General features: G+C 54.5%; 1 long non-coding RNA gene across 2 annotated transcripts in view; it reads left to right on the top strand.

Annotated features, from left to right (window-relative positions):
- LOC142468498 (uncharacterized) overlaps positions 1-5313 on the top strand; it is a 36862-nt gene extending 31549 nt beyond the window's left edge. For both annotated transcript variants that reach the window (XR_012788671.1, XR_012788670.1), the window contains 2 exons: positions 3270-3357; positions 3648-5313. This is a non-coding gene — a long non-coding RNA (uncharacterized LOC142468498). The remainder of the gene's footprint in view (positions 1-3269; positions 3358-3647) is intronic.
- Positions 5314-13877: the final 8564 nt, after the last annotated feature.

Here is a 13877-nt window from a genome sequence, read left to right as displayed (position 1 = left end):
ACATGTCACTGCTATTAGTACACTTTGGTCCTAAGAGGAACTGCACCCTTAAATGAATGGGACCAAGATCTTTCCCAGCACGGGGAAGAGGCTTCACAGCATATTGGGAAGGGGCTACAAAGTGAGATAGAGTGTGATGCTGCAATAATTAGAGAGAGTTCTGTAGCATATAATAAGCATGATAATCCAGGTGACAATGGAGTGTCCAGGAGAGCTGAATAAATATACAATAGGAAGGGATATGTGTCTAGTGGTGTCCACTTGACAACCACAAATTGAACACAATAATAAACACCCAACCTAGTATGAACAAATCAGAAAATAAAGTTGCACAGGTGTACATGTATATATGACAGGGCACTGCGGCCCTTTACCTGTGTGCTTCTGTGGACATTCCAGACACCGGGGCGTGCAGCCCATCCACAGGTAGATTCCAGTACATAGTTGTAGATGAGGAGCAGCACAGCCGGAAGAATCCAACTTCAAACTGGACCGGAGAGAAGGAAAAAAGCGAGCACTCCAAAATGGCAATAAGGTCTGGTTTATTGCAGGCTAGACAAACAATAACAGGACCACACGGTGTGTTCTGTGTGGTCCTGTTATTGTTTGTCTAGCCTGCAATAAACCAGACCTTATTGCCACTTTGGAGTGCTCGCTTTTTTCCTTCTCTCCGGTCCAGTTTGAAGTTGGATACTTCTGACCGTGCTGCTCATCATCTACAACTATTTATTGGGCAGGGGCGTTTGTGTCTCTGGATGAAAGTATTCAGGTACACATGCGAATCCTCTGCGGGGAGTTGTAGGCAGAACTTGTTCTCTGTGAAAGTTACACAGTCATTGCCTTTGCTAACAGCCTGTTCTCTAGAGAATGACAGCAGTCTGCAGCCCACCTTCCAGCGCCGGACAGGATTACGCAGTAATCACGCCTTCCGTCTTTAAGCAAGGCGAAGATTTGAAAACGAATCCCCCCCCGGAGTTATTTTACCTCCCCCTCATTATATAATAGCGCCAGCAACCGTTGCAAAGAGCGCCGGGAGAATCCGCGGCTTATGGAAATATAAATGAGTCCTGACTCCGAAACTAATTCAACTTTGTGTCTTCGCTTCATAAATCAACGCTCCCTGCTGTCCGCTGTGCGAATTCCCCGCCCGCAAGCTCGCAGTAATGTGAGGGAAATTGGCATCTCCGAAATCCTTTTAACAGTGCAAAGGAGTGAGCTCCGGGCATTCTGCAAAGTTGCAGGTCTTAACCACGTCAGTGCCAGGGAGCCTACAACACATGGCCCCTCTGGCATTGAAGGGTTAAGACAGGGATGGGTAACTGCAGCATTCAAGGGCCACCAGCAGGTCCGGTTTTCAGGATATCCCTGCTTCAGTCAGTCATTGACTGAGCCACCTGTGCTGAAGCAGGAATATCCTGAAAACCAGACCTGTTGGTGGCCCTTGAGGACTGCAGTTGGCCTCCCCTGGGTTAAGAGTTAAGCGTGCATCATTTTCCAGAGAAAGTAATATATTATACTGAGTATCTCTATACAGCAGGGGTAGCGAACTCCAGTCCGCAAGAGCTACCAACAGGTCAAGTTTTCAGGATATCCCTGCTTCAGCACAGGTGGCTCAATCAGTCCCTGCTTCAGCATAAGTGGCTCAATCAGAGGTGCAGTCTTCGACTGAGCCTCTGATTGAGCCACCTGCGCTGAAGCTGGCATATGCTGAAAACCTGACCTGTTGGTAACTCTTCAGGACTGCTATATACCGCTGCATCCCGCAGGCACTTGCCGCAGAGTATCACCGTGTCTGTGATGTAGATCAGGGGTGCGGCTCCAGAGCTTGCGCCCCCCGCAGTGAACTGGCGTCAAATTACGCCGAGGGTCACGTGACCCTGCAGCATCATTTGACACGCGTTTCCATGATGACGCGTCACATGACCCAACGACGTCATTTGACGCTGCGTTGTCATGGCGACATGACCAGAAGCCGGCTGTATCCCGGTAAGTTGAGGTTGCAGAGACCTTGCGCGGTCCCCCCAGCATTTAATTTAAATGCCTCTGGGAAGAGCACAGGAACTCTGCACCCCCCCCAGAAAAATCCCGCGCCCCCCAGTTTGCGCACCGCTGATGTAGATTTCTCGTCAGAAGAGCGTCTCACACAGGAGGGGAGGGGGTTAGAGTCCGTGTGATGGGGAATTGGAGCCCAGACCCCTCCACGTGAATATATTACAGATATTGACCTAGATTCACTAAAGGTCAAAATTGACATCAATGTGCGATATTTATTTAATGAGTTCCATTTGTGTTCTCGGCAGTTTTAACACTTAAATAACAACGCTAACACTCCTATTGCAGTGACATGTGGGCTAAATGCAACGGCAGGACGGCTAATAGCATGCGTTGCCTAATTACATATGCAAGAGCGTTACATTTAATAACATTATTGCAAAGGTGAGCAAATGAAGAGTTAACAGCTAATTACTTATTCACGTGCTACTCACTAAACTCCCACACCTGGCGATATCCGGTTATTGCCAATAAAAATATCACCAATTTTTATCCCCTACTTGCAGCTGGCGTCTGGCTGGTCTTGCCTATGTATATAATGGCTGCTGACCAGCTGGCTACTAAAGGCTTCATATTTGCACACATAGATGTTATTCTGTTTATAATTGATATGTTGCGTGTTTATGGTGTATGTTAATTGTTGTTGTTTTCCAATTCTTAGCGCCATTTTTAATTAGTCAATGTACAGATGCCACTGCCGGTTGTAGACCGCTTGCCAAGGAGAATCTGTGACCATTTCGCAGTAACTGTGAGGTGGGCCACCAAAGGCTTTAATGGCCCATCGGATTAACACAGTCGTTGGTCCCGGTATTTTAATGGGACTCCCTGCCGGGAGGATTCACACAGAGTAAGTACCATTCAAATGCAGGGACCCCCGCTGTGTTAATGTGATGGGCCCTTAGTCTGGCTGCAGAAATCTCACAGCATTGGATGGGTTTTAGTGTAGAATTCTCAAGCAAGCGGCAGGTGCAGCTGTACTGAGCATCTTTTGCTTGCTATAGTAGGATCTGACACCTCCTTTTGAGCCCTGTCCTGTCTCTCTTTGAACCCTGTCCTGTCGCTAGCAGTGGATCAACATTTGCAACAAATTATCACAAACTGGAAAGTGTTGCAATATTCCCAGCAGGAGACTGTATCTGAGTTGAAACCTGTAACAATAGACAATGTTGCCCGTAATAACATAAGGATATATTGTATCTGTTGTATTTCACTAACAGGATTGATTCAGGAGCAGCCATTTGATTAGCCCCAAAAGCAGGATATTCACGCATCGATCGCAGGAGAACGGATCGATCATCAGCTTAGGTAATTAGTTTTCATTAAAGGTTATAGTAAGTTATAGACGCTACGTGTGCTACTGAAAAATATTATCTTTAATACTAACCTTGTGTGCGCATTGTCCTTTTTATTTTTTTTCTAATCTATTCTGTATATATCGCTGCAGTGTTCATAGCACTGTACATAGACACAGGTCCTTGCCCCGAAGAGCTAACACTCTAATTTAGGGAGATGATGTGACTTGCCCGAGGTCATGAGGAGCTGACACCGGGATTTGAACTGTCCGTCTGACTTGTCTTCTCTGTGATACATTTCAGGACGGCTCAGAATCCCGAGCCAGACGTGCAGGAGAAGTTCCGATCCGGTGTTATCAGTGGTGAGACCACAATCTCCAGATGGCCGGAGGCGCGCACAGTGACGATCCTGGGAAGGATGGCGCAAGACAAACATCGCCCAGAGTTCATCCACACGTCACCCAGTCTATGACACATCGTACAATTCAACCACAAAGGATTGTGGGTAGCCGAATGCAAATTAAATGTCTGCTTTTTTTTTTACTTTGAATGCTGCCAGAAGAGTCAGAAACTCTTTGCATTGTCTTTCTGGTGTCATAGATCATGTGATCATCCCAACACAAAGTGGCTGGCAGAGGTGAAGGGGTTAATAAGACCTCCTAATCTGGAGGAAATTATATTTATTTACATGAAACGGTAATCAAATCTATTTATTACACAGCTCATCACCTCCCTGGAGCTTTAATTAGGTTCTGTGGCTGGAAGCGGCGAGCAGGCGGGGGGGCTGGAATTAGTCTCGATGGATGACTCTGCATTTATTATTACACATAATACATTAATGTCGGGAGCTGCTAATGTGGCTGAGAAGGAAAGAGCTTCAGTTGCAATGTGCTGAGACTGCTCCAGCAGAGAGAGGGTTCATTTTAAACCCCTGCAGGGGGAATTTGTCTGGGGAGCGTTGGAAACATTATTTAATGTTCCCCAAAAAAGCAAATTCGAGGGTCATGATCATATCACGAGATATTATGTATTTGAATCAATCTGGTGCTTCAGGGGTTAATGCGGTTACCGGATATTTTAAAAATACAATGTATTGTGTTTATGACAGGTCGAGACTCTTCCTGGGTCTGTCCAGAGCTTCAGAAGATTTTATTGGTGGGTTATCACTTATGGCCCTCTAAAAGAACAAGTTGTATTATATGGGGCTGATAGAATCTCGAGATAAGGGCAGTTGTTTTGCCAGAGATCGGATTAAAATATGGCTCTCTTGATAACTTTATAAACAAAATCCTTTTAGAGCTACTTTCAAAAGCATTCTCTGGAGGGTTCTGCAAAGTTCAGGGGGCGTGGCTAAAAGTATTCAACCAAAGAGTATTTATTAAAAATTAGGATATCCGGTGATCACATCTACACTAGAGTATAACGTTCAGATATCTGTAATCATTGCAAGGAGACGCATGGAGTGAGACCACACACTACATGGGTAAGAAGTGTGAAGGATAGATATCCATTTGTCACTCAAATTTAGGAGCAAGATGGTCAAAATTAGTCTTGTTGGGTCCATCATAATCACCTGAATCTATTGATATGATTCGCGTGTGTCTAAGGATTAGAGAAATTAAGTTATAAGTGCTTTTCTATATTAAGGCAGGGAAGCGCAAACTTTTGCTGCTGCGTCCCCCTGTCTTGGCTGCCCCGGTGCTCGCGTCCCCCCTCTGTTCTGGAGCTGCATCAAATGACATTGCGGGGTCATGTGACTTCGCATGAACCTGCGGCGTCATTTGACCCGAGACCCTGGCAGATATATTAATTTACATATTTTGCATAATTTCTCAGGTGGTGGTAGCGTATAGATATGATTGCAATTGAGTAAAGGGTTAATATTAACTCATTGAATGTACCTTGCGCAGGAGAAAGGCGAGTTGACTGGAGTAGCCATGTGTATTAACCCTGGTTGCATATCTAAGGCCTGGTCCCCACTGGCTACTGCAGCGCCCGCTGTGGCGGACGCTGCAGGGACGAGAGCCCTCCCCTCAATGGCACCGGGCCCGCTGCGAGGGGGGGCTACAGCGCTCTGGCAAGAGTTGCTCAGGACTCGCGACGGAGCGCTAAGCCACGCCCCCGGCGGTTCAGCCAATGAGGGCGAACCTGCCGGGTGACGTCATGGCCGCGCCCCCACCACGCCCCCCCCCCCCTGGTCTCTCTTCTTGCAGCTCACTGCAGACCGGGGAATCGGCTGCACGCGCCACCAGTATCGACAGAGGAGCGAGGAAGCTTAGCATAGCGGCGATGACATCACTGTGCGAGCAAAGCCTGGAGGCGGGACCAGCGGGAACGGCATTTAGTACCGAGTACGGTCCGCGCGCGCCCCTAGAAGGAACGCTGGGATTCGCCGGTCCGCGAGATGCGCTGCAGGAGGCAAAAGAGGCAGGAGACTCGATCGCAGGTGTAGGCAGGTAGGAAGCGCGCCGGGGAGGGCGCGAATGACGGATCCTTACATGTGTATAGTGTGATAGCTGTGTGTATAGTGAGATAGCTGTGTGTATATAGTGAGATAGCTGAGTGTATTGTGAGATAGCTGTGTGTATGGTGAGATAGCTGTGTGTATAGTGAGATAGCTGTGTGTATAGTGAGATAGCTGTGTGTATAGTGAGATAGCTGAGTGTATAGTGAGATAGCTGTGTGTATTGTGAGATAGCTGTGTGTATAGTGAGATAGCTGTGTGTATAGTGAGATAGCTGTGTGTATAGTGAGATAGCTGTGTGTATAGTGAGATAGCTGTGTGTATTGTGAGATAGCTGTGTGTATAGTGAGATAGCTGTGTGTATAGTGAGATAGCTGGATGTCATTGTGTTTATGTAATATACATACTGCTGTACCCCCCACGCTTTACCCCCCCCCCCCCCGCTGTGGAATATGTTGGCGCTTTACCAATAAACGGTAATAATAATAATAGCTGTATATATATATATATATAAATATATATATATATATATACTGTAAGTGGGCGGACCTGGCAGGATATTAATCACCCCGTCTGACTGTGCAGAAGTAATAATGAGCGGGTGCAGGGTGAGGAGCCTGTAATAATAGCAGAGCCTCCTGTGGGGGCGGAGAGATTTGAATTCCCTGATATCCTGCTCTGTCAGGTACAGAGGGAAGTGATGGATTTCTCCTGCGCACAGCATGTAACACAGGCACCGCTCTCAGCTTCATAACCCCCTCTTCTTCATCAATATAACGATCCACATATCTAACATCCTACATTGTCTGGTACAATCTTCATCTGCTAATAGTCTGAATGTAACCCGTCCCCCTATAACACGGACCTTAATCTAACCCGTCCCCCTATAACACGGACCTTAATGTAACCCATCCCCCTATAACATGGACCTTAATGTAACCCGTCCCCCTATAACACGGACCTTAATGTAACCCGTCCCCCTATAACACGGACCTTAATGTAACCCCCTGTAACATGGACCTGAATGGGACCCCCTGTAACATGGACCTTGATGGGACCCCCCTCTACAAAAGATTATTTGCCCCTTTTACTTTTCTGTTTTATTCATCTCTGTGTGTCTGTCTCTGTGTGTGTTTGTCTGTCACTCTGTGTGTGTGTATGTCTCTCTCTCTGTCTCTTTGTGTGTATGTCTGTCTCTGTGTGTGCCTGTCTCTCTATCTGCGTGTCTCTCTATATCTCTGTCTGTGTATGTCTGTCTCTCTGTCTCTCTCTCTTTCTGTGTCTCTGTCTCTCTCTCTTTCTGTGTCTCTGTCTCTCTCTCTGTGTCTCTCTCTCTCTCTTTCTGTGTCTCTGTCTCTCTCTCTGTGTCTCTGTGTCTCTGTGTCTCTCTCTCTTTCTGTGTCTCTGTCTCTCTCTCTTTCTGTGTCTCTGTCTCTCTCTTTCTGTGTCTCTGTCTCTCTCTGTGTCTCTGTCTCTCTGTCTCTCTCTCTCTGTGTCTCTGTCTCTCTCTGTGTCTCTGTCTCTCTCTCTTTCTGTGTCTCTGTCTCTCTCTCTTTCTGTGTCTCTGTCTCTCTCTCTTTCTGTGTCTCTGTCTCCCTCTGTGTCTCTGTCTCTCTCTGTGTCTCTGTCTCTCTCTCTTTCTGTGTCTCTGTCTCTCTCTCTCTTTCTGTGTCTCTGTCTCCCTCTGTGTCTCTGTCTCTCTCTGTGTCTCTCTCTGTGTCTCTGTCTCTCTCTGTGTCTCTGTCTCTCTCTGTGTCTCTCTCTGTGTCTCTGTCTCTCTCTCTCTCTGTGTCTCTCTCTGTGTCTCTGTCTCTCTCTGTGTCTCTCTCTGTGTCTCTGTCTCTCTCTGTGTCTCTGTGAAGGGCGCTGGTCCCAGAAAGAGTAGGATTCTTCATACTGTAGTAGGCTGTAACTTCCCTTTTCTCTGTGTCTCTTCTCTTGGTTTTTCTCTGTGTCTAATGTTTTCCTCTTTCCTCCACACATACTGAGTGTCAGTCTGCCCTCTCTCTTCCTCCCTCTCTCTTCCTCCCCATCTCTTCCTCCCTCTCTCTTCCTCCCGCTCTCTTCCTCCCTCTCTCTCATCCTCCCTCTCTCTTCCTCCCTCTCTCTCATCCTCCCTCTCTCTCATCCTCCCTCTCTCTTCCTCCCTCTCTCTTACTCCCTCTCTCATCCTCCCTCTTCCTCCCTCTCTCATCCTCCCTCTCTCTTCCTCCCTCTCTCTTCCTCCCACTCTTTTCCTCCCGCTCTCTCTCATCCTCCCTCTCTCATCCTCCCTCTCTTCCTCCCTCTCTCTTCCTCCGGCTCTTTTCCTCCCGCTCTCATCCCCCCTCTTTCATCCTCCCTCTTTCATCCTCACTCTCTCTTCCTCCCTCTCTCTCTTCCTCCCTCTCTCTCTCTCTCTCTCTCTCTCTCTCTCTTCCTCCCTCTCTCTCTCTTCCTCCCGCTCTCTCTCTTCCTCCCGCTCTCTCTCTCTCCTGCTCTTTTCCTCCCTCTCTCATCCTCCCTCTCTCTCTTCCTCCCTCCAGTATCTCTTCCTCCTGCTTCCCTCTTGCCAACACATTTCTTCTCTCTGTGGGAATATGTTGAGCGAGTGGCTCCTGATTTAAGATATGACTCTGATAAATGATATGTTGAACTGAGGACTTTTCAATCTCCTGCACAGTCGTCTTTTTTGTCTGACACTTAAATCAAAGTCCTCCTGTCATTTCTGCATTCACAACATCTCCCCCAGCCAGATCCCCAGCAGCACCTGTCACTGCGTGTCACAAGGACTCAGCGTCATATTAACGTGTCACCAGTATTCCACTACACTTCCCAAAGATGCTGGACCAGTCCCGTTCTCTTTCTGTAGTCGGGTATCCCAGGATGGGACAGGTAACGAAGCAGCGGAGATCTCATCCTCCTGCTGACGGCCTTATATTATTATACTGGTTATATTCGGAGTATCTGAGACTTTCTATTGGTGCCGTCTCAAAACTTGTGTGCATTAGTTGTCGAGTTCAGAGAGATGGAAAGTGTCGTTCTCTGTGACACACACTGTGTGTCCTGATGTGGCCTTTTACAAAGACTTTCATTATGCTTCCCACAGTGATTCCTTCCCTTTCTCTATTATATATCACCCCCAGAGCACTCCTCGCCGGGGCGTGTGGCACTCCTCTCCGGGGCGTGTGGCACTCCTCTCCGGGGCGTGTGGCACTGCTCTCCGGGGCGTGTGGCACTGCTCTCCGGGGCGTGTGGCACTCCTCTCCGGGGCGTGTGGCACTCCTCTCTGGGGCGTGTGGCCCTCCTCTCTGGGGCGTGTGGCACTCCTCTCTGGGGCGTGTGGCCCTCCTCTCTAGGGCGTGTGGCACTCCTCTCTGGGGCGTGTGGCACTCCTCTCCGGGGCGTGTGGCACTCCTCTTTGCGGCGTGTGGCCCTCCTCTCTGGGGCATGTGGCACTCCTCCCCGGGGCATGTGACACTCCTCTCTGGGGCGTGTGGCACTCCTCCCTGGGGCGTGTGACACTCCTCTCCGGGGTGTGTGGCACTCCTCTCTAAGGTGTGTGGCCCTCCTCTCTGGGGCGTGTGGCACTCCTCTTTGGGGCGTGTGGCCCTCCTCTCTGGGGCGTGTGGCCCTCCTCTCTGGGGCGTGTGGCACTCCTCTCTGGGGCGTGTGGCACTCCTCTCCGGGGCGTGTGGCACTCCTCTTTGGGGCGTGTGGCCCTCCTCTCTGGGGCGTGTGGCACTCCTCCCCGGGGCGTGTGACACTCCTCTCTGGGGCGTGTGGCACTCCTCCCCGGGGCGTGTGACACTCCTCTCCGGGGTGTGTGGCACTCCTCTCTAAGGTGTGTGGCACTCCTCTCGGGCGTGTGGCCCTCCTCTCCGGGGCGTGTGGCCCTCCTCTCTGGGGCGTGTGGCACTCCTCTCTGGGGCGTGTGGCCCTCCTCTCTGGGGCGTGTGGCACTCCTCCCCGGGGCGTGTGGCCCTCCTCTCTGGGGCGTATGGCCCTCCTCTCTGGGGCGTGTGGCACTCCTCCCCGGGGCGTGTGACACTCCTCTCCGGGGTGTGTGGCACTCCTCTCCGGGGCGTGTGGCACTCCTATCCGGGGCGTGTGGCACTCCTCTCTGGGGCGTGTGGCCCTCCTCTCTAGGGCGTGTGTCACTCCTCTCTGGGGCGTGTGGCACTCCTCTCTAGGGCGTGTGGCACTCCTCTCCGGGGCGTGTGGCCCTCCTCTCCGGGGCGTGTGGCACTCCTCTCTGGGGCGTGTGGCACTCCTCTCCGGGGCGTGTGTGGCACTCATCTCCGGGGCATGTGGCACTCCTCTCCGGGGCGTGTGGCACTCCTCTCCGGGGCGTGTGGCCCTCCTCTCCGGGGCGTGTGGCACTCCTCTCTGGGGCGTGTGGCACTCCTCTCCGGGACGTGTGGCACTCCTCTTTGGGGCGTGTGGCCCTCCTCTCTGGGGCGTGTGGCACTCCTCCCCGGGGCGTGTGACACTCCTCTCCGGGGTGTGTGGCACTCCTCTCTGGGGTGTGTGGCCCTCCTCTCTGGGGCGTGTGGCACTCCTCTTTGGGGCGTGTGGCCCTCCTCTCTGGGGCGTGTGGCCCTCCTCTCTGGGGCGTGTGGCACTCCTCTCTGGGGCATGTGGCACTCCTCTCCGGGGCGTGTGGCCCTCCTCTCTGGGGCGTGTGGCACTCCTCTCTGGGGCGTGTGGCACTCCTCTCCGGGGCGTGTGGCACTCCTCTTCGGGGCATGTGGCCCTCCTCTCCGGGGCGTGTGGCCCTCCTCTCCGGGGCGTGTGGCACTCCTCTCCGGGGTGTGTGGCACTCCTCTCCGGGGCGTGTGGCACTCCTCTCCGGGGCGTGTGTGGCACTCATCTCCGGGGCGTGTGGCACTCCTCTCCGGGGCGTGTGGCCCTCCTCTCCGGGGCGTGTGGCACTCCTCTCTGGGGCATGTGGCACTCCTCTTTGGGGCGTGTGGCCCTCCTCTCGGGGGCGTGTGGCACTCTTCCCCGGGGCGTGTGACACTCCTCTCTGGGGCGTGTGGCACTCCTCCCCGGGGCGTGTGACACTCCTCTCCGGGGCGTGTGGCACTCCTCTCCGGGGCGTGTGGCACTCCTCTCTGGGGCGTGTGGCACTCCTCTCTGGGGCGTGTGGCACTCCTCTCTGGGGCGTGTGGCCCTCCTCTCTAGGGCGTGTGGCACTCCTCTCCGGGGTGTGTGGCACTCCTCTCTGGGGCGTGTGGCACTCCTCTCCGGGGCGTGTGGCACTGCTCTCTGGGGCGTGTGGCACTCCTCTCCGGGGCGTGTGGCACTCCTCTCCGGGGCGTGTGGCACTCCTCTCTGGGGCGTGTGGCACTCCTCTCTGGGGCGTGTGGCACTCCTCTCTGGGGCATGTGGCACTCCTCTCTGGGGCGTGTGGCACTCCTCTCTGGGGCGTGTGGCACTCCTCTCTGGGGCGTGTGGCACTCCTCTCTGGGGCGTGTGGCACTCCTCTCTGGGGCGTGTGGCACTGCTCTCTGGGGCATGTGGCACTCCTCTCTGGGGCGTGTGGCACTCCTCTCCGGGATGTGTGGCACTCCTCTCCGGGGTGTGTGGCACTCCTCTCCGGGGCGTGTGGCACTGCTCTCTGGGGCGTGTGGCACTCCTCTCCGGGGTGTGTGGCACTCCTCTCCGGGGTGTGTGGCACTCCTCTCTGGGGCGTGTGGCACTCCTCTCTGGGGCGTGTGGCACTCCTCTCCGGGGCGTGTGGCACTGCTCTCTGGGGCGTGTGGCACTCCTCTCTGGGGCGTGTGGCACTCCTCTCTGGGGCGTGTGGCACTCCTCTCTGGGGCGTGTGGCACTGCTCTCTGGGGCGTGTGGCACTCCTCTCTGGGGCGTGTGGCACTCCTCTCTGGGGCGTGTGGCACTCCTCTCTGGGGCGTGTGGCACTCCTCTCCGGGGTGTGTGGCACTCCTCTCTGGGGCGTGTGGCACTCCTCTCTGGGGCGTGTGGCACTGCTCTCTGGGGCGTGTGGCCTTCCTCTCTGGGGCGTGTGGCACTCCTCTCCGGGGTGTGTGGCACTCCTCTCTGGGGCGTGTGGCACTCCTCTCCGGGGCGTGTGGCACTCCTCTCCGGGGTGTGTGGCCCTCCTCTCTGGGGCGTGTGGCACTCCTCTCCGGGGCGTGTGGCACTCCTCTCTGGGGCGTGTGGCCCTCCTCTCTGGGGCGTGTGGCACTCCTCTCTGGGGCGTGTGACCCTCCTCTCCGGGGCGTGTGGCCCTCCTCTCTGGGGCGTGTGGCATTCCTCTCCGGGGCGTGTGGCATTCCTCTCCGGGGCGTGTGGCCCTCCTCTCTGGGGCGTGTGGCACTCCTCTCTGGGGCGTGTGGCACTCCTCTCTGGGGCGTGTGGCACTCCTCTCTGCGGCGTGTGGCACTCTTCTCTGGGGCGTGTGGCACTCCTCTCTGGGGCGTGTGGCACTCTTCTCCGGGGCGTGTGGCACTCCTCTCCGGGGCGTGTGGCACTCTTCTCTGGGGCGTGTGGCACTCCTCTCTGGGGCGTGTGGCACTCTTCTCCGGGGCGTGTGGCACTCCTCTCCGGGGCGTGTGGCACTCCTCTCTGGGGCGTGTGGCACTCTTCTCTGGGGCGTGTGGCACTCTTCTCTGGGGCGTGTGGCACTCTTCTCCGGGGCGTGTGGCACTCCTCTCTGGGGCGTGTGGCACTCTTCTCCGGGGCGTGTGGCCCTCCTCGCCGGGGCGTGTGGCACTCCTCTCCGGGGCGTGTGGCACTCCTCTCTGGGGCGTGTTACCCTTCTCTCTGGGGCGTGTGGCACTCCTCTCTGGGGCGTGTGACCCTCCTCTCTGGGGCGTGTGGCACTCCTCTCCGGGGCGTGTGGCCCTCCTCACCGGGGCGTGTGGCACTCCTCTCTGGGGCGTGTGGCACTCCTCTCTGGGGCGTGTGGCACTCCTCTCTGGGGCGTGTGGCACTCCTCTCTGGGGCGTGTGTGGCACTCCTCTCCGGGGCGTGTGACACTCCTCTCCGGGGCGTGTGGCACTCCTCTCTGGGGCGTGTGTGGCACTGCTCTCTGGGGCGTGTGTGGCACTCCTCTCCGGGGCGTGTGGCACTCCTCTCCGGGGCGTGTGTGGCACTGCTCTCTGGGGCGTGTGGCACTCCTCTCTGGGGCGTGTGTGGCACTGCTCTCTGGGGCGTGTGGCACTCCTCTCTGGGGCGTGTGTGGCACTGCTCTCTGGGGTGTGTGGCACTCCTCTCTGGGGCATGTGGCCCTCCTCTCCGGGGGCGTGTGGCCCTCCTCTCCGGGGCGTGTGGCACTCCTCTCCGGGGCGTGTGGCACTCCTCTCCGGGGCGTGTGGCACTCCTCCCTGGGGCGTGTGGCCCTCCTCTCTGGGGCGTGTGGCACTCCTCTCTGGGGCATGTGGCACTCCTCTCTGGGGCGTGTGGCACTCCTCCCCGGAGCGTGTGGCCCTCCTCGCCAGGGCATGTGGCACCTTTATCTGGGGCGTTTGGGTAACATAGGTTGAAGCAGGGCGTCTCTGGAGCTGAACCCCAGTAATTTCAGCGTGATGTACCCCGTGCTCCCCGAGATACAGACTTACAAAGGTGGGCTGTTATCAAATCAAAGTTTAAATCTCCCGCATCATGTGGGCCAATAGCAAGCCAGGCCTGATGACGTCACAACTTCCTATTGGCTCGCAGGGTGCGGAAGCTTCGAAAAGCGGTCATTATGTAAACCCTGCTTGCCAAGTGCAACGGCTACCAGCACCCCCTACGGAGGTATGTATCTCCGGAAACAGGGGGTCCCCATTGCTGAAATTAATGGGGTTCAGCGCCAAAGACCCCCTACCTCAATCCTGCGGGGGGGAAAAACATTTGCGGGAATAATAATCGCGCCCTTGAATTGCCTCTTTAAGGCGTTACTAGGCTGTGAGTCGCTGCCGGGGTACTGCTTATTTAAGGGCCTCGCTGTCCTGCCTGAGGAACATTTGCTGGGTAACGTCCCCATTACTCCAATATTCTGGGACTCATCTCTGTCTGTCCCGGGGGTGTTTAATAGGAACATGAACCTTGTCTAATGAGCAGGAGACTGTAAACCTCCTCCT

This window comes from Ascaphus truei, chromosome 17 (assembly GCF_040206685.1).
Source record: "Ascaphus truei isolate aAscTru1 chromosome 17, aAscTru1.hap1, whole genome shotgun sequence".
In the NCBI taxonomy this organism is placed as follows: domain Eukaryota; kingdom Metazoa; phylum Chordata; class Amphibia; order Anura; family Ascaphidae; genus Ascaphus; species Ascaphus truei.
The sequence above is the reverse complement of the archived record's forward strand: the minus strand, read 5'-3'. Positions and strand labels throughout refer to the sequence as shown.